This window comes from Choloepus didactylus, chromosome 14 (assembly GCF_015220235.1).
Source record: "Choloepus didactylus isolate mChoDid1 chromosome 14, mChoDid1.pri, whole genome shotgun sequence".
Classification (NCBI taxonomy): Eukaryota; Metazoa; Chordata; class Mammalia; order Pilosa; family Megalonychidae; genus Choloepus; species Choloepus didactylus.
In genome coordinates, this window is record NC_051320.1 from 61,711,867 (window position 1) to 61,734,466 (window position 22,600).

General features: G+C 35.1%; 1 protein-coding gene across 3 annotated transcripts in view; it reads left to right on the forward strand.

Annotated features, from left to right (window-relative positions):
* ZFPM2 (zinc finger protein, FOG family member 2) overlaps positions 1 to 22,600 on the forward strand; it is a 491,022-nt gene that overhangs the window by 403,770 nt on the left and 64,652 nt on the right. The gene's annotated exons all lie outside the window — the stretch shown is intronic.

Here is a 22,600-nt window from a genome sequence, read left to right on the forward strand (position 1 = left end):
ATGGGAAGCAAAGAATTTCTTATTTTGGTCTCTGATAGTTTTAAGTTTGTGCTATCTTCAAATGGGGGAGGAAGTTAAAATGGTCCTTACATTTATTTTCAAATCTATTAAGAATCACATGCTTTGGCATGTCATCATATGTATTTGGAATATATGGATTTTCTCTTGCATTTCTCTAAAATCATCCCTAATGCCTAATTTAGCTCTCTGCAAATAGTGGTGTAAGTTGTTGACATGGCTTAAACTGAAATCTGTTCTAATTACCTTTTCATATTGCTTCTACTTGTCAATCATTAGCCAGGGTATCCTTTCCAAGTTTCTACTCAGTAATCTGTTCTTGATCTCTACATTTCTTATACTCCAAGCCAGGGATTCCCAAAGTTAAAGTGACACTGCAAAGGTGGCAAGGGTGGAGGTGGAAGGAGTGCCACCTGTGATAAATACTTTTTGAGGGTGCTACTGGAGATTTAAATATGCATGTCAATGATTTTAAAGCTCCAAGATACCTTCTGGCAAAGAAACCAACTTCACTTTCTTAAATTCATTGTTATTGGCCATGGATAGTTTGTTACTAGAAATAATACTGGAATTTCCTAGTTCTTTCCTAGACAACAGAGAAGCAGTGCCTAAATCAACATAAAACAGAATACATTAATTTGATTTTTTTAAAATGCTTGATCTCATTGCTACTTCAGAACTTTTATTTTAATAGAAATATCCCCCACAATGAAGCAATTTGGTTTAGAGTTTGAGGGCTTTTCGATTGTTTTGGACAAAATACATGGCATATAGATGTGTATTTGGTGAATATGGAATGTGGATAAAGTTAATTAAAAATGCATAGCTTATACAAAAAGAAAAACAGAAAAGAATCTTTAGGAATTCACTTATTAAAAAAAATAAAAATTAGACAGGTCCCCTAACTGTAAACATTATTTATGTAGGTAAAACAAAAATTATATATCTCTGTTATTGCAGTTTGATCACAGAGCTTCAGTTTCAGTATTGCTTAGATTACCTGTACCCTGATATTTTGATCTAGAATATTCTTCCTTCTAGAATATTTCTTTTTTTTCCCAATTTCCATACAATCCAAAGTAGTGCCATTTTCTTCCCTCCTTGCTATTCTTTTGAGGGTATGAAAGGGGGTGACAATACACTATTTTAATATATTAACCTAAGCCATTGGATTTTAGGACTATGCAAGTAAAAATGAACACATAAGATATTTGAAAGAGAACTGGAGTTTAATTTGCCTAATGTCAAACATAAGCAATATTAAATCTATTTGAACTTAATTGCAAATTTGGGTCTTTCTATAGGTGTAATTATCTGAAACATCTTGCCATTAAAATTAAGCGTGAGTGAATTTTGACATATTCACTTCCCTTTGTAATAAATGAAAGGTAATATTTTTATTTTGAAATATTTATAGCATAAATTACTAAAATGGTATTTCTCTCCTATTCTAATAAATCTGTTTTTACATAAGTGCTAGAGGTTAATGGCTAGATTTTAAATTGCTTTCCATATTGATAATAAGTGGATTTTCAAGAGAAGATGATTTTATTAAAGAGATTTTGGTCACTCAGATTCTTTCTTTACAAAAGAATAATTCATATTTGCACAAATTCAAATATAAAATATGAAACCTAATAAGTATTTTTCTAAACACAGTTATGAATACTATTTTTAAAGGACTTTGTTTCTAGTTCCTTTTTAAGCCTCTTTTTAAAAATATGTCTTCTTTCATTTCTATAAAGATTGGATATTTTTCCTCATTCATATAACACCTCTCAAAAGTGAATAATGGCTGTGATTCCAATGGAAATTAACTTTGAATTAATACACTGTAACTGTGATCAAATATTGATCAGTTTTCCTTATTTTGTGCATGATTGCAAAGTGAGAAATATAATACAAACTCTCAAATAATTAATTACATTGAAAAAATTAAGCCAGATACACAAAGGCATAAAGTAAAAATACCTAACACCCAATATTTTGTGAGTGTTATTTATTGTCCTATACAAATTTCATTTTTATTTATGAGAAATATGTTTTAAAGACAATAATTGTAGGTATTTTGAAGGTTCTACTAAATTCAGAATTATTACTGAAAAATAAAATGTAAATACCTAGATCTTTGATAACTAAGTAATTAAAATGTATGGTTTTGCCTACTGTGTATAATAAGGGCTTATATTTGATCAACCATAAAAGTTATTTAATCATTTTAACCTTGGAATACTACCCCACAAAACACTATTTAATGGAAGTTAGCTGAGATGCATTAGAGTATCAAAACATCAAGTCAGCAAAGCACGAGGGCCCAGAAAATTCAAGCCCAGCTTATTCTGCCATAATACTATATAGCAGGTTGCGTGGCAACCAGTGGCTATGGATTTTGAAGTTACTTTATCTGTATTCAATGAGGAAAGACTTAGCCTGAAATGATTTTGGTAATTTTCAGAGTTAGTCAGGTAGTCAAGAATTATTTTAGCAAATATTTTCTAGAGTTCCACAATTTAAAAATACATGTGTATGAATATGGTCTGCAAAATAGTACTGATTACTGATATCCTAGTTGATTAATGATACACATTAGCTATCTACTAATAGATTTGTTAAATTCTATAACTTGTGTTAAAGCTGATTATTGTCTGAAATTTCAGTGTGACTTACTTTTAGTAATTTCTTATTGACCCTGTCATTGTCAGTTTAAAATGCTTTTTTTGTTATACTTTATTTTTGCTATAAGCTGCCATTACCTTGTATTGTTGAGTACCTCCAGGGTTTTACATTAAAAAATAAAGTTTTTATTATTGTTGTTTCTAAGGATAGTTAAATAAGGTGAAGTTTCTTATATCTACCACATTTTAGATTGAATAGAAATATAATCATTTTTCATTTTTACATTTGTTTTTCCCAGTTTTATCTTTGAATGGAAGTATAGAAAAAAAGAAGTGTTGGCTATAACTAATGTTTGTAGTATATTTTCAGACACCGACAAGCAAAAATCATGTTCTATTAGGATTTTCCACTCAGCAAAAAGTAGAAATTTCTGAAATACTATTTTGAAGTCAGTTCTGTTGATATTTCTCTTACTTGGTAATTATATGGATCTTTGTAATACATTTGACTTTATTATGTGATATTTTCTACACTTTGGCTTATTTTCTATCTGCTACAAATGGTGAATTAAACTAGAGTTAGTCTAAAAGTATAATATACAATCTATCTTTGAATAAATTGTACTAATAGTAGGCTTACTACTCTGTAAAGTAATCCTGTAGAATCAAGCCAAAAAAAAAAAGTCTTTGAATTACCAGAGCAGAAATATTTTCTAATAAATTTGCTAAACAGAAGGTGAAAATATGTATTATGTCATCTTCAATTGTATCAACAATGCCACATCTAAGTAGCAGTAAAATGGTAGTTAAAAATAGGCATAATTTCTTCCTACAAAATATATGTCTGTAAGTTCAGTCCTCAGAGATGTATGAAAGTTGTCTGAAAATATAATCTTCCTGGTGATGACTGTAAAGTTACTACTAGGAAGAAACTGTGTCAACCTGAAACTGCAGTAGTTTTAGAAAAATGACGTATAGTTTTTGAGCCAGAGGTATTTTCTTTTAAACGTAAACAGAAAGCACCAGTCAGACATTCCAGGTTTGATTTGCTTCTACTACAGCAGTCTTTCATTCCACCTCTTTTCTAGACTTTAGTTGATTTAACTCTTGATCACTCATCTTATACTCAGCAGTCTTGGATAAAATGTAACATAATTAAAACATCTTGGATTGTGTGACATTTCACAAATAAATCCAACCAGAATTAGTTATCAAATCACAGCTGTAGTATGAATAAACCTTCTGTGCAATGTTGTTCATTATTTGACAGGAAGTGTCTGCTCAGCTTCTTAAAGGGCTGCTTCTACATGTTTGTTTTGTGTGTGCTTTTTTTTTTGTTGTGTTTTGTTTTGAAGAACAAGTGAGTTTCCATCAATCAGCATACTCTATGCATTAATTTTAAGAAATGGATTTCAACAAATAATAAGTAACACATTAGCCACGATATGCAATTACAGCATATGCAAAGTCCACCCACAGAATAGTTATCACTTTTATTATGGGGGGGGCAGGCGTATCTTGTGTATGAAATATATGCCAAAGCACTTAGAAATCACAAATTGCTGCACGATGAAATGGGGTAGTAGGGACAGTATTGATGGTAATGTTCTTTCGTACCTTTTTCATGTCTATCTTTTCGAAAGTGCACTTCAGGGCAATTTTAGGGGAATGCAGTTTTTTCCTCTCAGACTTTAAGAATGGGGCTTTCTTCAGGAGACTGCTCTTTAAACGAAAACGTGGTACCTTAGAACCAACGGCAAGTGAAGGAGTGGATTACTCACCCCTTCCATCCCAGAAAGGTACATGTATGTATCACAGCAGCTGGGAATCCACATCATTTTCCCCACCTATTTGCCCTGACTCTAGACGAATCCAGGTCATGGATTTGAGAACAGTCATGTATTTTGGCCTTGTGCCTTGCTCTCCCTTCTGACAACCAGGTCAGCAGTGGGAGAATAGGGAATGAAGGTACTCATTTGCTTTTTGCTTCTCTCTAACATTGTTCAGCCAAAAGGCATGAATGTTAGGACAAAAGGTTAGGACAGTCAGAACTCATAGGAAACCTTGTCTAATATTGTCTGAAAGAATTGTTCCAGCTATTTAACACTCCAAAGGAAAAAATATCAACAACCAAAAGAAGGCTAAAAGGGTGGGTATAACTTGGGCATCATTTATTCCCCAATTTATAATCTATTGAGAAGTTACTAGAAAAAAGATTAGCATAATGCTAAAACCAGTAGGAAAGGATCACATTAAGGAAAATCTATCCATTTCAGATAAAAAGTAGTTTTATTAATAAATAATAATATTATCATAATTATAAAAAAATAATAATAATATTATAAAAATAATAGTGCAAATCTTCATGATTTCCAGGATTTTCAATTGGTGTTGGATGATAAACCAATTCAAATTTGAGGGTAAAACATATAAATGTAGTTTGATTAGTGGGTACAGAGTGCATACGAGAAAAAATAAAAGTGAATAAGCATGTTTTAATTTTATTGGATGAAGTTTTTTTTTTTTTTTTTTTTTCCATTAATGTATAGGAGGAATAGCCCAGCCATCCATTCATTCCTTGGCAAATATTGAGCACCTCCTAACTGCCAGGCACTGTGCTTTGTTCTGCCCATGCAAAGAAGATTTGTACTTTAGACTCTGTCCTTCAGATACTGAAATTAAATTGAAAAAATAAATGTGGAAATATAAATTACAGTGAAATATATTGGGGAGAAAATCTGTAGTATGGAAACAAAGAGGAGAGTGGGACTAACTATTTGTAAGGATTTGGCAGTAATTGAATAAAGAGCATTTGCTAGGTAGAGAAAGAAGGGGAGGGCATTCCAGGTACATGAACAGCATGCCAAAAGGCACAGAGTTTTATTAATTGTGTGATATGGATTTGTATTTTGGAGAAGTACACTGTGCTCAGATGAAGATGAATCTTTATTACAAATCACAGCCCTGAAAAACTGTGGATGTGTGCTTGGTAGTCTTAACCTTAAAGTTTACTTTAAGGCACAGGTCATTTTAAGGCATAGGTCAGTATGATCATGTATTTTAAGCATTTCATTATAAAAGTATTGCTGTTTGTGGGTACACTATCATAATTGTTCAGGGTACTATGGCTCAGTTCACATTCTAAGAGTAAGTAAAAACAAAGCATATGAATATAGAATTGGACAGCCCACTTCTGAATCTGCTAAGATCCTAAAGTTTTTAAATTGGTTTTATCTTGATACTGCACCACTAAAAATTTGGCAAGATCAAAACTGCATATTTGCTTTCCCTTCATACATATATTTGGACTGCATTAAATCAATGAAAAGTATAGCAACTATCTTTTCTGAATCCCAAATATGTCAGGAAATTGAATGCTGCTTCAAGGATCAAAGGATGTGTGAAATGCCATGCTCTCTTCTGTGACTAGAGTTCCAGCTTGATTGATTTGATTTCTTAGATTTGAAAGCCATGATTGCATCAGTGCTCTAAGGATGCAGAAATGATTAAGCTATATCATGTTAATTAGGTAATCGCCTTCCCCCTCCAACCTGCACCCATGACAAAGTGAACAGATCCCAGTTTCCTAAAGAAGGAATATAATCAAAATATGTTGGCTATTCAAGCTAGCCAAATTTAGCTTGCTAGAAAGAAAATACGTTGCTGGCATGTTGCATTTAATTATGGAAGACTGCAAGATTCCAATGGCATATTTACCTCATTTACCTAGATGATATTCTAGTATTTATTAGGTCATTTGAGAAACATCTGCAATACTTAGATAAGATGCTCTGTAGCATCGGGGAAAGTGGACTACAATTCAACTCCATGAGGCCCTGTATTCCTTATATGAATCCCAGTTCATTTTCTGATGAGGTTTCACTCTTGACCATTTAGCTCAGTTGGTTACCACGTAATGCCAGTGAGGCTCAAGTTGGAAGTTGGATTCTCCTATGGGCCAGTTAGTCTCATCACACTGATTTCTGTCAGTAGCCCTTTTACCTCAGGCAACCTGGTCAAATGAAGGACAAGATGGCAGAATCAAATGATCACAAATGAGAAAGCATTTGTAAATTATAAGCCTATATATATTTAGGGGATTAAGTTCTAATCGTGATATTAATATTGGAAAGCTAGTCAAAGCATGTTGTTATATTAAATCATTATAAGTGCTTATTTATGTTTTCTAAAGTGATATATTCTGATTCTAAAACTAACACATTATACAAATACATTTATTTAATTCATTGTAGTGTATATTTGAGGGACAGATTTTAAATTTTTAGTTTAAGATATGAAAGAAAGCATTACATTTCTGCACTATGCATTTAAGATTAAGTTTAGTTTTTTTTATAAAATGAAAGAGAAACTATAATAAGGTAGCAATATATAACTGTGACATCTACATTTTTTACTAAAGTCTCTTTTTTCTGTTGGAGTTTGTCGGGGAAAATAATAGCATCTCCTTTCCCCTTCCAATTTGAGAGGTAAACATGGAGTATGGCAGATGGAAGGTAAAATATCATCTTTAATGAACTAAAGTAACAAGATCTTTAATGAACTAAAGTGACTGAAGATCAGTCCAAGTGGGCTGCTTTATAACATTTTCAAGACTTAGGTAGATTTACCCTCAGAAACACAGGCCATACCGGACATCTGCTGGTCATCCTGGTAATGAAATGAACCTGAAGGTCTGCTCTCTGAGCGAAAGGAAGAGAGGAAGGGGCAGAGCCCAGGGTTTTGTCCTAAACACACCAATCAGAAGAGTCACTCCTTTTCCCCTGAAGAGGAATGTTGATGGGCAGAGAGACTGCAGAACTGTTATGCTAATAGATGCCCTTCCTTCAGAAATGAAAATAAGGGACCCCAAACCAAGTAATGGATTGTTTTTTTATATACAATTTTTCTTTTGTATGCACCATACTGTTTATATATTACCTTAACACGTACTACCTCATTTAATCCTCACAAGCAATCCCAGATGTATGTCCATGTGTGTGTATTTTTGTATGTGTGGTTGTCTGTTTTATTCATGGGATAGCTGAATCTTAGAGATATTAAATAAGGTATACACAATCACCCAGATAATAAAAGAGCCCAAACCAAGATGCTCAAACCTTTAAGTCCAGTCATCAATTACCATATTTACTATACTGCCCTTAAAAATTTGGAAATAATTAAAATGTAAGCATACATAGGATTTGTGAAAATTGTTAAGTCCATGAACAGGGTGACTTTAGTAGGCTTAAGATTATTATTAGCCTTAAACACAAATATCTGAATCAATCACAAAAGTATATCATGATACACAGAGGAAGGCTATTGTGTTAAGTCACATTCACGTTGGAAATGATATTCATTATTAAGTCAATTTGATTAAAACACCCATGGGAGTATTCTAAAATAATATAAACATTTCTCACTTTATTTTATGTGGAACTGTAATGTTGCATCTATTCCAAAGGTTTTGCTTTTTGTTTTGTTTTATTGTTTACTTTTGGTGCTCCTGATACTGAGCATAGCAGAAATAAACCATGGATTTTTCTTCTTGGTTAAATCACCCATTTAATAATTGTTTCTTATGACAAATAGTAGCCAGGAATGTGTAAAAAAAAATATTTATCAATTTTCCTTACCCAAGTTTTCATTCTACATATCAGAGAAGGCTCTTAGGTGAAGGTGCTCAAATAATGTATCATACAAAAGGGGAAAATGTGAGTGTGAAAGGGGGGCATGATTAATAATTAGTCTGGGACAACAAGCATAAACTGGCGCATACTAGGAAAAATATCTATTAAGAAGATGCAATTTGGTGCACCTCATTTGGCACAATATTTGTATAAGATGCCGTAACTTGTACCTTGTAGTTTGTGTTAAGGTAATATATAAACAGTATGGTGCATCTCTACTTTGTGAGTTCTCTTGTCTTGGTCAGCATTGGCTAAAACAGTTTCAATCAAAGTATGGTCTTAGACTGTTGCCACTTGGTGAACTGTTTCTTCCTGGGCTATAATGTGATAGGGGGCTTGTGTAAAAATGTAAATATATTATGTCACTAAGTATATATTTTTTTCTGTAGCGAGGCTTTCTCAATGAAGGAAGCAATGAGTTAAGTTATTTTATGATTCATATTCTGGCACTAATACCTTGTCACCTGTGATCTGTGACTTTCACATCATAATCCAATGTATTTGGCTAGAAATGGAGAGCAGTAAAGGCACTTTACCTTATAGACTTTCAGGGAATCAGTGTGCTTTTATCTTGAATACTGCTTTTCTCAAAGAGTAAGCCCTTGAAGAAAGTTTTGGAGGTTAAGCCCAGAGCTCATTGGCCAGAACTGGTCATACAACTTCAACCTAGCTGCAAAAGAGGCTAGGAAATGTAGTCTTCCAGTGTGTCAATTCCTCTAACTAAAGAGATCTATCTGTCTTGACCATATCTTATAAACTACAGTATATTGGAGACTAAAGATCGAGCTAACTCTGAGCTTATTTGGGATTTTTAAGAGTAAAACTGTGCCCTTTGCCCTCACACTACTGTAATAATTGAAGAATTACTGTAGTATATCATAGTGGTTATGAAAATGGGAAAAATTACCATAGCAGCTCTGGTATAGTTATTTTAGGTTTTTGTGTAATAAAAGTATTTGATTGTATATATTATTTTATTCTTAAAAACAACTTCCCTGTTCCTTATTTATTTAATGTTTATAATGATTCTGTAAGATATATGCTTTTATCTCCATTTTACAGTTGTAGAAACTGTGATCCAGGAAAGATAAAAAAAATCTACTCAAAGCCATTCTTTTGGCAAATAATAGTTAATTACCCCTCACCTTCCAAGCGTGTGACATGGATTGAATCAAAGATGAAGAAGCAAAATCAAGGTTTTCTTCTACTTTGGTACTATTTTCACTAGAACACAACTTCTATATCACAGTAGAGATACATTTTCACTGGAATTGTTCTCTACTACAACAAAATTATTTGGGGCTGAAAGCATAGGTGTGATGGCTAACCAAATGGCTGCCCCATTCTTGGTAGCAGGAAGGGGGAAAGACATGACAAAGATGGCCCCCATGTGCCATAGTGTATATTTTAGAAGGTAGTAGAGAGGAAAAGGGTACTTCTAGAATTTTATGTGAGGAGACGTGACTCAACAGTATTTTTGTCCTTAATTCAGAGTAAATCATTGAATGCAATATTTTCATTACTCAATCTATTTGTCACTTTCTAGTCAATCTGTTTCTCAATTTAGGATCTAAAATATAACCTTATGAAACTGAAAAAACCAGTTATTTGTCCATTTTTATGATACCCTGTATTATGTGGTCTTAGATATTGTTGATGGAATTGGTCAGAGGATTAGGCTGGTGTTGTGATTTTTCATTTCTTCTTCTAACTGTCACCTCATTTGGTTAAGAACATGGAACAAATGGAAGCAGCATTAGGAGACTCATGCACCCTCAACCCAAACAGATTTTTTTTAAAAAAATGTATGCCACTATTTACACAAAACTTTAAAAACTGGGGGAAATAAAATATGGTACAGGACCAACCAGGAATGGAAATGAAACTGAAAGTGCATATTTAAGAGTAGGTCAGTGATATTATCTTTGTACACAAAGAACAGCAGAGCGTACTGAATTTAATAGATGCCATCAATAATCATTATTTATTTAAGGCAGATTTTTAGGAATTTTTTGTAGTATGATACCTGAAAAAGATACGAAAGTTTAAGCTGTATGAAACTTTCAGGGTGAAATGTGAAACTCTGCTGTAAGGTTTTGGATTTCGTTATGAAACTCAAAACTCAGTCCCATTTTAAGATGGGTTTTCAAACCTCAGCTCTCTAAGCATCGTACAAGCTTGAAATCCATGTTAACCTTTTTATCTGTTACAGAACTTGGAACCTTATTTTTTTAAGTCTGGTTACCTCTAGGTAGGCCACATACTTTCTTGAGCCAGCTTTAATGGAATTACATATTGTTACCATAAGACTCAAAAGGTGCTTGAGACACTATTCAACCAGATTCCTTTTGGTTAGGAAGATGCATTCCTGATTCAACTGAGATAGAAAAAATTCTTGACACTTGTTTAGTAACTGGCATAGACTAAGTTATGCTGCAGTTACAAACAGCTGTTTTGTTTCCGGCACTGCAAGCTATGAAGAGTTTCTATATTTTAAAGGGCTTTAAACCACAACAAAGAATATGTGGAACACAATGCCTGAAATATTCCCTATCTGCCCCTTTATTCAAAAAGTCTGCCAACTCCTGCTCTATAGTATCCCTTATAGCTGTTGCCCCTTTTTTATAACTAACAACCATGTTTATGCCATTGCCATCTTACTCCTCAGCTAATTTTCTGGCCCCAGTTCACTTCCCAATATATGCTTAATCCTACTTCACCTCAAATGTCTGCCTTAAATATTCTTTAATATGTCAATATCTACTTAAGAAAATAAGTGTTCAGTACTTTCTCTCACAGAAGAATAGTTACTTCTTACTTGCGAGGATCTGTCACGTGGCTCAAATTATCATTTCCATACTTAGTACTATTTCTCTGTATGTACCCTCTACTCATTTACATATATGTTCATTTGTTTATTTATTCCTAAAATATTCACGGAGTACCTTTCACATACACCATTTTACAGAGAGGAACAAGATGCTTTTTTGCTTCCAGAGCGTGTCTTTCATTTTCCTTGACTCTGAATGTATCTTCTTACTTAAAATGTCCTTTCATCCTAGGAAAATAGAACAAATGCTTCAAAGCCTAGGTCAAATCTTAGGTCTTTCCATAAAGCCCCTCCTAACCACTTAAGTCCTCATCAGTTTCCCTGCTGAAATAAGCAGTCACATCAGAGGTCAGTGTGCAGGAAGAAAAGGTACTAGCAGGGAAAATGAGTTTCTCTTTTCTCTATTTGACTTCCTAAGTTATTACAGAAAAGAAAGTTTAGCGGGCAAACTTGTGTGTGTGCGCACACATGCATGTGTGTGTTTAAGAAAGACGGGGGGGGGGCCTCCTAGGGCCAGGTATATTAAAATAACAACAATAACTCCACAGAACCACACTAGTATTTCCCATGGTTCACAAGAAATACTGCAAACCCTGTTTAGAGATCACATGCACTTACTATATAAAACTTCCCAGAAGGGGTGTATTCTATAAGATCCTCCTGATTTAGTCAAATCGAGATACCAAAGAAAACATACAGCCACCTCATGTGCTTTTCACAAGTCTAAAAAAATCACAGTGATTCCAAGGTCTGCAACCTTATTCCTTCCCATAGTATATCAACTTCCAAAGGATTTAAAAGAATACAGCATGACAGGGTAATCACTTAAGGAGAAAATTCATCTCCACCAATGCTGAGCCTCCTGTTACAATGGATTAATCATCAAAGTCGATTATTCTGTCAAATTCTCCAAGGGTGAAATCACACTTCTTACCACTGGTGTGTGGAGCAGGCAGTACCTTCATCTTACTGGCACAGATACAAACTGTAACTTTTATGCACTGCAGAGGAGGAAGTGCTGATACATTTAAAAGGGAGCTAATTCTCCTGCAGCACCTGCCCAGAAGTTGCTGAAAAATTATACTCCATGCATGTCTTTCAAAACTCCCTACTGATAGGTCAGAAGTTATTACAAAACTATCTGATAAGAATCTGCTTGTAGCTTTGGGGATCATATTAACCAAAATGGAACCACTGAGTCAGAGAAAAGCAAAGAGATGAATCAGAATAGCTAACAACTCTTTTTTTGTTGCCTGTCCAAATCATACATAACCTTTAAGACAAAATCAAATTCTGAGCTCCTTTCAAGGATTTTGTCACAGCCACAGAACTCATTCATCTCACTGTTTAAATCCAACTCCCCTTTCTCTGATAATTGCAGTATTTTTGCCATTACCGCAGGACCAGAATTTACTAATATCCATCTTATATTTTCTGCTTTTTTTCTACATGCATTTGTCTTACTTTTTTAGACTGATGATTTAGTGCTTTAAGAGCAAAATCCGATGGCATGGCTTTTTCTATGGCATCTACAGTATTGAGCATACAGTAGACACTCAGTAAGTTATAGTTAGTTGATTGTTAAGTTAAATGGAAATATTTTGTTCTTAGGCTTTGGTGATGAATTCTTGCATTAAAATAATAGTGTAAATATGAATGTTATGCTTCAATTATTATTTTCTTTTACTATCTTTATAATTTAGTGTAAGAACAGAATTGAAATTATTAATGAATGAGATTAGAGAGAAACTAAATGCATTAATACTCACATAAGTGCTGCAGTTTTTATTTGCACAACAAATGGAGATGATTCTGGGTGTGGTGGCTGACTGAAATTTCTAAGGTATGGGCAACAATCCAAGAATCTCTTAAATGATTCCATGTTTTTTCTGCCTAATACAAAAAGATTAGTCCTGGAGAATAACACCCAACTCTCCCTAGAAAATGAGAATGTTAATATACTTCCATTTTTAAACCGTAGCTGGATGGAGAACGGAAGTCATTCACCAATCACCTTATATCCAAATTTATGTAATTATAAAGCACAGTATTGCAAGGTATAATTGTACTTGAAGACCTCTGTTCAAAATCAAGTGAGATACAGTAGTCAAAACAGCATGGTACTGGCACAAAGATAGATATATTTATCAGTGGAATTGAATTGAGAATTTGGAGATAGACCCCCAAATCTATGACTGACTGATCTTTGATAAGTCCCCCAAAGCCACTGAACTGGGACATAACAGTCTTTTCAACAAATGGGGCTGGGAGAGTTGGATATCCATATCCAAAAGAATGAAAGAGGACCCCTACCTCACACCCTACACAAAAATTAACTCAAAGTAGATCAGAGACCTCAGTATAAAAGACGGTGCCATAAAACTCCTAGAAGATAAGGTAGGGAGACATCTTCAAGACCTTGTATTAGGAGGTCACTTCCTAGACCTTACACCCAAAGCACAAGCAACAGAGGAAAAAATAGATAAATGGGAACTCCTTAAGCTTAGAAGTTTCTGTTCCTCAAAGGAATTTGTCAAAAAGGTGAAGAGGCAGCCAAGTCAATGGGAAAAAAATTTTGGAAACCATGTATCTGACAAAAGACTGATATCTTGCATATATAAAGAAATCCTACAACTCAATGACAGTAGTACAAACAGCCCAATTATAAAATGGGCAAAAGACATGAAGAGACAGTTTTCTGAAGGGGAAATACAAATGGCCAAGAAACACATGAAAAAATATTCAGCTTCACTAGCCATTAGAGAGATACAAATTAAGACTACAACGAGATACCATCTCACACCAATTAGAATGGCTGCCATTAAACAGACAGGAAACTACAAATGCTGGAGAGTATGTGGAGAAATTAGAACTCTTATTCATTGTTGGTGGGACTTTATAATAGTTCAGCCACTCTTGAAGACAGTCTGGCAGTTCCTTAGAAAACTAGATATAGAGTTACCCTTCGATCCAGCAATTGCACTTCTTGGTTTATACCTGGAAGATCTGAAAGCAGTTGACGTGAAAGATATCTGCACGCCAATGTTCATAGCAGCATTATTCACATTTGCCGAGAGACGGAAACAACCCAAATGTTCTTCAACAGATGAATGGATAAATAAAATGTGGTATATACATACAATGGAATACTACGCAGCAGTAAGAAGGAACGATGTCGTGAAACATATGACAACTTGGGTAAACCTTGAAGACATAATGCTGAGCGAAATAAGCCAGGCACAAAAAGAGAAATATTATATGCTGCCACTAATGTGAACATTGCTGGGGGAGAATGCAGGGGTGTTGGGCTTCCCCACCTCAGTGGTTGCTGATGTGCTCACAGACATTGGGGACTGGTGGTTTGATGGGCTGAGCCCTCAATCACGGGACTTGCCCTTGGGAAGACTGTTACTGCAAAGGAGAGGCTAGGCCTGCTTATAATTGTGCCTAAGTGTCTGCTCCTGAATGCCTCTTTGTTGCTCAGATGTGGCCCTCTCTCTCTAGCTAAGCCATCTTGGCAGATGAAATCACTGCCCTCCCCCACTACGTGGGATCTGACACTGAAGGGTGTAAATCTCCCTGGCAATGTGGAATATGACTCTCGGGAAGGAATCTGTATCTGGCATTGTGGGATGGACAACATCTTCTTGACCAAAAGGGGGATGTGAAATGAAATGAAATAAGTTTTAGTGGCTGAGAGATTCCAAAAGGAGCCGAGAGATCACTCTTTGGCACTCTTATTCACCATATATACCTGAAACTGTCAAATTACAACCCAGAACCCTTGAATCTTGAAGATGATTGTATAACAACATAGCTTATGAGGGGTGACAATGTGATTGGGAAAGCCATGTGGATCACACTCCCCTTTGTCCAGTGTATGGATGGATGAGTAGAAAAATGGGGGCAAAAGAAAGCACCCAGGGTTCTTTCTTTCTTTAATTGTTCTTTTTCACTTTAATTTTTATTCTTATTACTTCTGTGTGTGGTAATGAAAATGTTCAAAAATTAATTTTGGGGTTGGATGCACAACTATAGGTGGTACTGTGAACAATTCATTGTATGCTTTGTATGACTGCATGGTATGTGAATATATCTCAATAAAATTGAATTATTTAAAAAAATCAAGTGAGATAACATCTTTGAAAAAGATGGCTTTCTCAAAATTTAAGGCATTAATGGGAGGCAAGGGATTATCATAAATTGGCAATTCCTTTAGAGCACATAGTCCAGTGTTAAAAATAAATATGACACAGTATGCTTCTTTTTTTTTTTCATTTTATTTCCATACATTCTGCTGTTCTGCTTTTGTCCCTGCCCTGATTCTGTCTTAAAATGAGTTCTGCAAAATAAAGTAGAATGATCTGTGTTTCAGAAACTCTTCAATGATTCATCCCTTCCAACTCCCGTTGCTTATTAAATAACCCTTATTTTGTTTATATTTGTGTAGGCCCCCCTTTTTTTACATGTATTTTACAAATGAGTCCCAGTTGTAGAGATATGACTAACTAAAGATCAGCCATTTATTAAATGTCAGATTTGAGCCTCTAACTCAAAGTCCACTGGCTCTAAATACATTATTCTCTTTACTACCACTTCCTTTGTCTGACTGACATTTATGTTTCCCTGTGATCTTGCCCCAAATTCTTTTTCCAAACACATTTTTCAACATCTTCTAGTTTGTTGCCCTCTATAGGTATGGCTTCTTAAGATTTGAAATATTCTACAGCTGTCATTCGCAAAGCTTCACTTACTTCCAAAGACCCATGATGTGGTAATGTCTGAATCAGCATCACTGTCATCCTGATCACCAACTAGATTGTGCTAAAAGTAACTGAGATGCCTTACAGTATAAATGTGTTATCTTAATTATGTGGTGGTTAGAATTATCTGTGCCTCTTCACTCTTTTTGTAAGTGAAAAACAAAATACGCATATACACTTTTGTGACTGAGAAAAACAAAATCATAACTGTAAAGAACTAAAACTTTGATAGGGTGACTGAATCACCTAGTGCTTCATATCTTGAGCTCTGGATTCAGAAAGACTTGGGTTTATTCCTAGCTCTGCCATTTATTAACTTGCCAACTTGAACATATTACCTAATCTCTGTAAACCTCAGCTTTCTCTTAAATAAAGTGAGGATGATGATGATAGTAGAACCTTAATCATAAAGTTTTAGGGAAGAGTAATTTTAGAGAATACATGTAGAATGCTTACCATGGTCTCTAGTAAGGAATGTTAACAACGATGGTAATTATTATTATCTTTAGCAATGTTATTGTCTTTATTAGTCTTTTCTCCCTTCATGGCGCCTGATTGCCTAGATAGGACCAAAGTCAACAGGAGTGAACAACATAATTAGTAGACTGCTAGGTGTCTCCACACTAGCAGTCCATGATGATTAATATTTTATGATGGATTCCATTTTCAAATTAAATTTAACAGCCTTGATGGCTATGCAGAGGCCAATATTGGAATAGTGAGTTATATCATTGGACAACTTTCTGTTTAAAAAAGAGAGGTTGAGTTTAAATGATTCATTTTACTTCATAGGTAGCCACTGCCATCCTTAACTGACAGAGAAGACTTTTCCCAATTTACTTGTCAAATGTACCTTATGCAGAGTATGCATTTATTTTAAAGATGTGATAAGGTACCCCAGTGATGTGGTGATAGTCAGCAATTGTACATTGAGCTAACCAACAGCCTCTGAGGGATGAACACAAATGGAGGGAAGTCAATTTATTATCCTCATCTTTCTGCTGATGTTCTCATGAGTCATCCTGCACACCTCCCACCACTCCCCACCACTACTTTATCAGTGTCCTTTTCCAAGATTCATTTTTCCATGTTTTACACATTTCACAAGACATATCTCAAATTTCCCCGAAAAGAATGTTGACGTATGATATATGTCCTTGTTATCTAAAAGTTAATCATAGGTTAAATGAATTATTGATTTCTTAATATTTATGATTAGTTAATATACTATTATTAATTATTAATAATTACTGGTGTATATCATCTTGTTTATGTGCCACCAGTATATTTTTATCAAAATCTTGGTGCTGCAGATTTAACTCAATCAGTTCATTAAAACAACAGCAACAACAAAAAACCTGCCATATACTCTAATTGGCAAAGTACATCTACATTGTCATGCCAAACAGCCAAATCACTCTTATTTTCTGTCAGGAAAAAGTCTGACTTCATTTTCCAATTCAAATAAACATGTTAATTTTTGCCTCAGAGAAAATCATCTAATCTAAATCATTAATCATCTAATCCTATGTTAGATATACAGACAAGGCTCAGAACCTTACCTGGAAGATAAACCACAGCCTACTTCAACATTTTTGAATTGCTCTTGTGGGATTCTACCCTACAAGTGATATATTCTAGAACAGGCCCTTGGTTTTGGTGCCCTGGTGGTTTTAATACCTTGCAGTGATGTGCTGTAAGATTAAGGGATTGTGCCCTTCATTTGTAAACCAAGAGAAGGACTTTTGTGATGTGGAAGGTCAGAAAGGTAAAAGCAAAAAAGATAAGCAACTTTGAGTGCATTATTGAAAACCCAGAAAATGATTCTCTTGAATCTACCCATGCAGGCACACCTCTTGGAGCATCATGTACATTCTGCTATTCACATATATCAGTTGAAAGACAGCTGCCCCAAGGCACAGTGCCTGATACATTAAGTAGCTACTGACTGAATGAACTTTACCATGATTTATTTAGCCTTCTATACTGTGTAAATCTACACTTTACAAAAGCTTATCATATTTTTCTCACAGCTTGTTTCTGTAATGACTGTACATAATTATCATATAGCTTTTCTTTTAAAAGTAATATATGTTCATTGGAGTAAATTTTTAAAATAGAAAAATATGTATGTGTATGCATATACATATATAAACACATATATTTAGTTAAATATTCAAATATGTATATATATATTTGAACATTGGCCTAGCATAGGATTTATAGCCCCTACAATCTGGCTCAATTTATCTATCACCATTCACTTATGTGGCCAAAGTTGTCTATCACTATTTCTTTATATAAACTCCTCTCAACTTTCCAAAATCTATCACGTACTGTCCTCTGAATGTTCTACACATATTCCGATCTTTCTCATTTGCTTATACTTCCCCTGCAATGTGTTTCCTTAGGTTATTGAAGGACTTTATTTCTGAAACTTAACTCACATATTTTTGAAATTTTACCAACAGCCCACAGTGTGCAGCCTTTCTCTTCTGCCCTGCTGCACTTATTATCTACACCATTTATTGAACACCTAACATATGCTATTACTATTAATCTTAAATGCATCCTTTTTCTCCAGGAAGATTCTCAAATCTTTTATGCCAAGTGGCTACCATTTTGGATAGTGCAAATTAGAGAATTCTAATGAGAAAGAAAAATCTCATACCGAGCCATCCTGAATTTTCATATGAGATGAAAACAAGACATTTACAAGGTTGAAAAATATGCTCCATATATATTCTTTTTGAGAAAATTATTTAAGAATACCCTCTAGCTGGTTCTTAAATATTCATGAATAGAAAATCTGGTGAAAGTAATGACAAAAAAATTCTGTTGTGTCTATTTTACATCTTATTTTCAAAGCAGGATATATAGAGTGAAAAACAGCAGGAACCTAAACACTGAGTGTGAATGCAAGAAAACTATAGCTGACAACAATTGGAATTCAGATAAATATATCTACCTTGAAACCACTCTGTATTAGTTAGGGTTCTATAGGGAAATAGAATCAATGAGAGGTGTCTCTGATTATCAAATTGTAAAAGTGACTCACGTGACTGTGGGTATGCACGAGTCCAAATTCTGTAGAGCAGTCAGCAAACTGTCAACTCCAAGGAAGATGTCCGATGAACTCCTCAGGAAATGAACCAGCAACTTCGACGAACTCCTCAGGAAATGCTTCACTGGGCAGCCGAAGAAGTGAAGGTCCTCTATCTGTCTTGCTTATAAGTCTTCAACTGATTAATTGGATCAAATCCAGCCAATTGCATTCTCTCATTGTGGAAGGCACGCCCTTTGATGAGTCATCAGTCACAGCTACAGTCAATTGACTGATGATCCAATAAACCAGCCTGTTGGTTTATCAACCAGCCTCAAACGTCCTCACAGCAATTGTTAGGCCAGTGTTTGCTTGACCAGACAGCTGGGTCACCTGGCCAAGTTGACACATGAACCTAACCATCACACACTCCTTGAGCAAATATGCAAATAAATTTTAAAACGGTTTTCATATATATTGCAGTAGTCCTTATATTTGAGAAGGGAATATAATTTTACAGAAAATGTAAATTATATGTTTCTGGATTGACTTAAAACATAGAGTCTGTAATGGAGCCTCTAGAAACTAGATACTTTGGATTTCCACTGTTTACAAGATCTCAGATATTAATGTCTATATCAGTCAGGATAGGCTGGATTAAGCTGCAAAACAAACAACCCCAAAAATCTTGGTGACTTAAAACAACTGATGCTGCATAATCATTGCAGGCTAGCTCAAGCACTACCCCGCACTGTCTTCATTTCATGCTCTGAGATCACAGAACCACTATCTGGAAGAATGTGTGTCTTCCAAGAGAGGGAAAAGAGACTATGGTAAAGCACAAGCTGGTCTTCAAAGCTTTCAGCAGGTAGTGACACATATCACTAGACACATATTTCACTGGCCAAGGCAAGTTCCACCCACAGCCTGTCAAAGTGGCAGAGAAGTATAGTCTTCCTCCAGGGAGAGGCAGGAAATACGTGGTCTACCTCAGTATCCAATCTGAATCACTAAATCATACATAAAAATATCTCAAGGGTTTAAGGCTTCTTGAATAATTCTTTCATATTCCATATTTGAATGAAATCTTCAAATTGAGGTTCCTAATGTGTTGATTTGCAACAGACAGCTCTGCTATTAAGTGGAGATACATCTTTAAAATTCATTTAATGTTGTAAAACCAGAGATGACAGGCTCCTACTCTGCATCTACTCCCACCCTTTGCCAATGCTCTTAAAACAGCTGTGTACCAGGGCACTGAGTGGATGCTTTCAAATGTGTTATCTCCTTTAATTTGAAGAACTCTATGAAATATGTGTCAGATATGAACACGGTAGCTCTGAGCAGTTAGGTACCTGTCTGAGAACACGTGGTTTAGAAGTATACCGAAGTTGTATTTAGGAGGCCTACAGTACCATGCCTCTGATGTGTTCATGGAACTTGTAAATTTGATTTAAAAGTGTCATCCTCAAAAGTGAATGCTTTAAGGAGCAATTTCTTTAAAACCAGTCCTGTTTCTCTATATAATTGTTATATATCATAACTAGGAAGGTTAAGTTTATTAATATCTAACTTAAGACTGAAGAAGTTCTTTTAAGTGATTCATTATACCAAGTAGAATTTAATGGTTTATGATTTTTTTTTGAACCACATATAAAACATCATCTTTCTTTCTGTGTAGTAATTTTGAATCTAGAAATTTTAGTCAACAGTTCTTTTACATGCTCTGTTTCAGTTTGCTAAAGCTGTTGAAGTGCAAAATACCAGAAATGGATCGGCTTTTATAAAGCGGGTTTATTAAGTTACAGATTTACAATTCTAAGGCAATAAAAGTGTCCAAACTAAGCAACAAGAGGATAACTTCACTGAAGAAAGGCCAATGGCATCTGGGGTTCCTCTGTCACATGAGAAGGCACATGGTTGGAGTGTGCTGGGCCTTTCTTGGGGTTAGGTTCTGGTTTCTGTTGCTTCCTCCAAAATGTCTCTGGGCCTCTGTCTAAGCTTCTCTCTCTTACCTCCCTTGTGTCTTCTCTTAGCTTCTCTGGAGCAAACTCGGGATTTCATCTCTTAGCTTCTCTTCTGATTCTGGTTTCAACAGCTGTCTCCAAAAAGTCGCTGGGCATTTTTTCTCTAAGTGTCTCTGAGCTCTCTTCAAAATGTCTCTGCCTTTTATCCTCTCATAGAGAATGCCAGTAAACTAATTAAGACTCACCTTGAATAGACAGGGTCATGTGTCCATGGAAATAATCTAATCAAGAGGTCCCACCCACAATAAGTCTGCACCCACAAGATTGGATTAAAGAACATGGTCTTTCATGGGCTACATAACAGATTCAAACCAGCACATCCTCCTACATGTTTCCTTTGACATAAGACCATACTTATAAATCTACTTTGATTGAATTACTCTGAAACATTTAGTTGCCCCTACATTGCCACACAAATCTATTTAAAATTCCCCATGAAGACCTTAAATGAATGCCTTTCATCTACTGGCCTCATACACCTTGACTCATGTTCTCCTAAGTTCTCTCCTGTGACTCATAGTCATGTGGAAGTCCCCTTATTATTAATGCAATCTCATTTCCTCTTTACCAAAATATCTTTTCTTCATCAAAGTACAGTTTGAGATTCTTCCAAGTAAAGCTCTTTTTCATTATTCATATACGTATGTATGCGTGTATAACTACATAAATATTATATATGTGTGTACGTATGTATATGTATATATACTTGAATGGTCTTGTCTCCCCAAAGAGTTTCATTTATTAGTTTTTTTAGTCATTTACTCACCTATTTACTCATTTAGTCAAAAATAATAATTAAACATCTGCAATGTCACAAGTATTGTGATAGAGCAGTATCAAGACTAATAAGATCCTGACCCTCCAGAGTTCTCAGTTGAGTGACAAAGGTTAGATTAGTGAGTTGTTTGTAACTTTCCACAGTGTCATTTATAGTGCTTTGTCCTGTGAGAGAATATTGAATGGCCAGGCATGAAATAATAATTTGCATGAATGCATTAAAGTAGGATGTTTCTTATGTTGCAAGTCTAACCACCCAAAGAGAGTAAATCGTAGCACATAGACATTTTATTACTATTGAACTGTTTAATGCCATGCTACTCCTACATAAGTGCTCACTGGTACTTTCAAGTCCTTTGTGTACCAAGTGCTATCTCTGCCCTCAGCCCAGGGAAGCCAATCGCCTCCCATCACCCTTTTCTGCCTCTCTCAGAGATTTTTATATGCACAAAAGCTGTTTACTCTGAGCTCTTTGCTCCAGCAAAGGATTGCTGCTGAGAACAAAAGCTTGCCTAACCCCAGTGGTCTCTTTACATTGTTCAGAATGGATTGCCACGTGTTCCTGATGTCTTAACTGTCTTACTGCCTCCTCTGGACATTATTTTAATGGACTCACTTTATGTTGGTACACTCTAACACACACAGTATATTAAAGGCCTGAAGGGGACTGTGAAAGAAAGCACCTTGTTCTGTCCAGAATTCAAAGAGACACCTAAACTTATTTTTTTTTTCTTTTTTTGCTGGCTACAGAATGAATGCTGCCTGAATGAGTAATGATTAGAAAGTGTTTGGAACTGTATTACCATAGGTGACAGCTCTGCGGAGATAGGCAGGTAA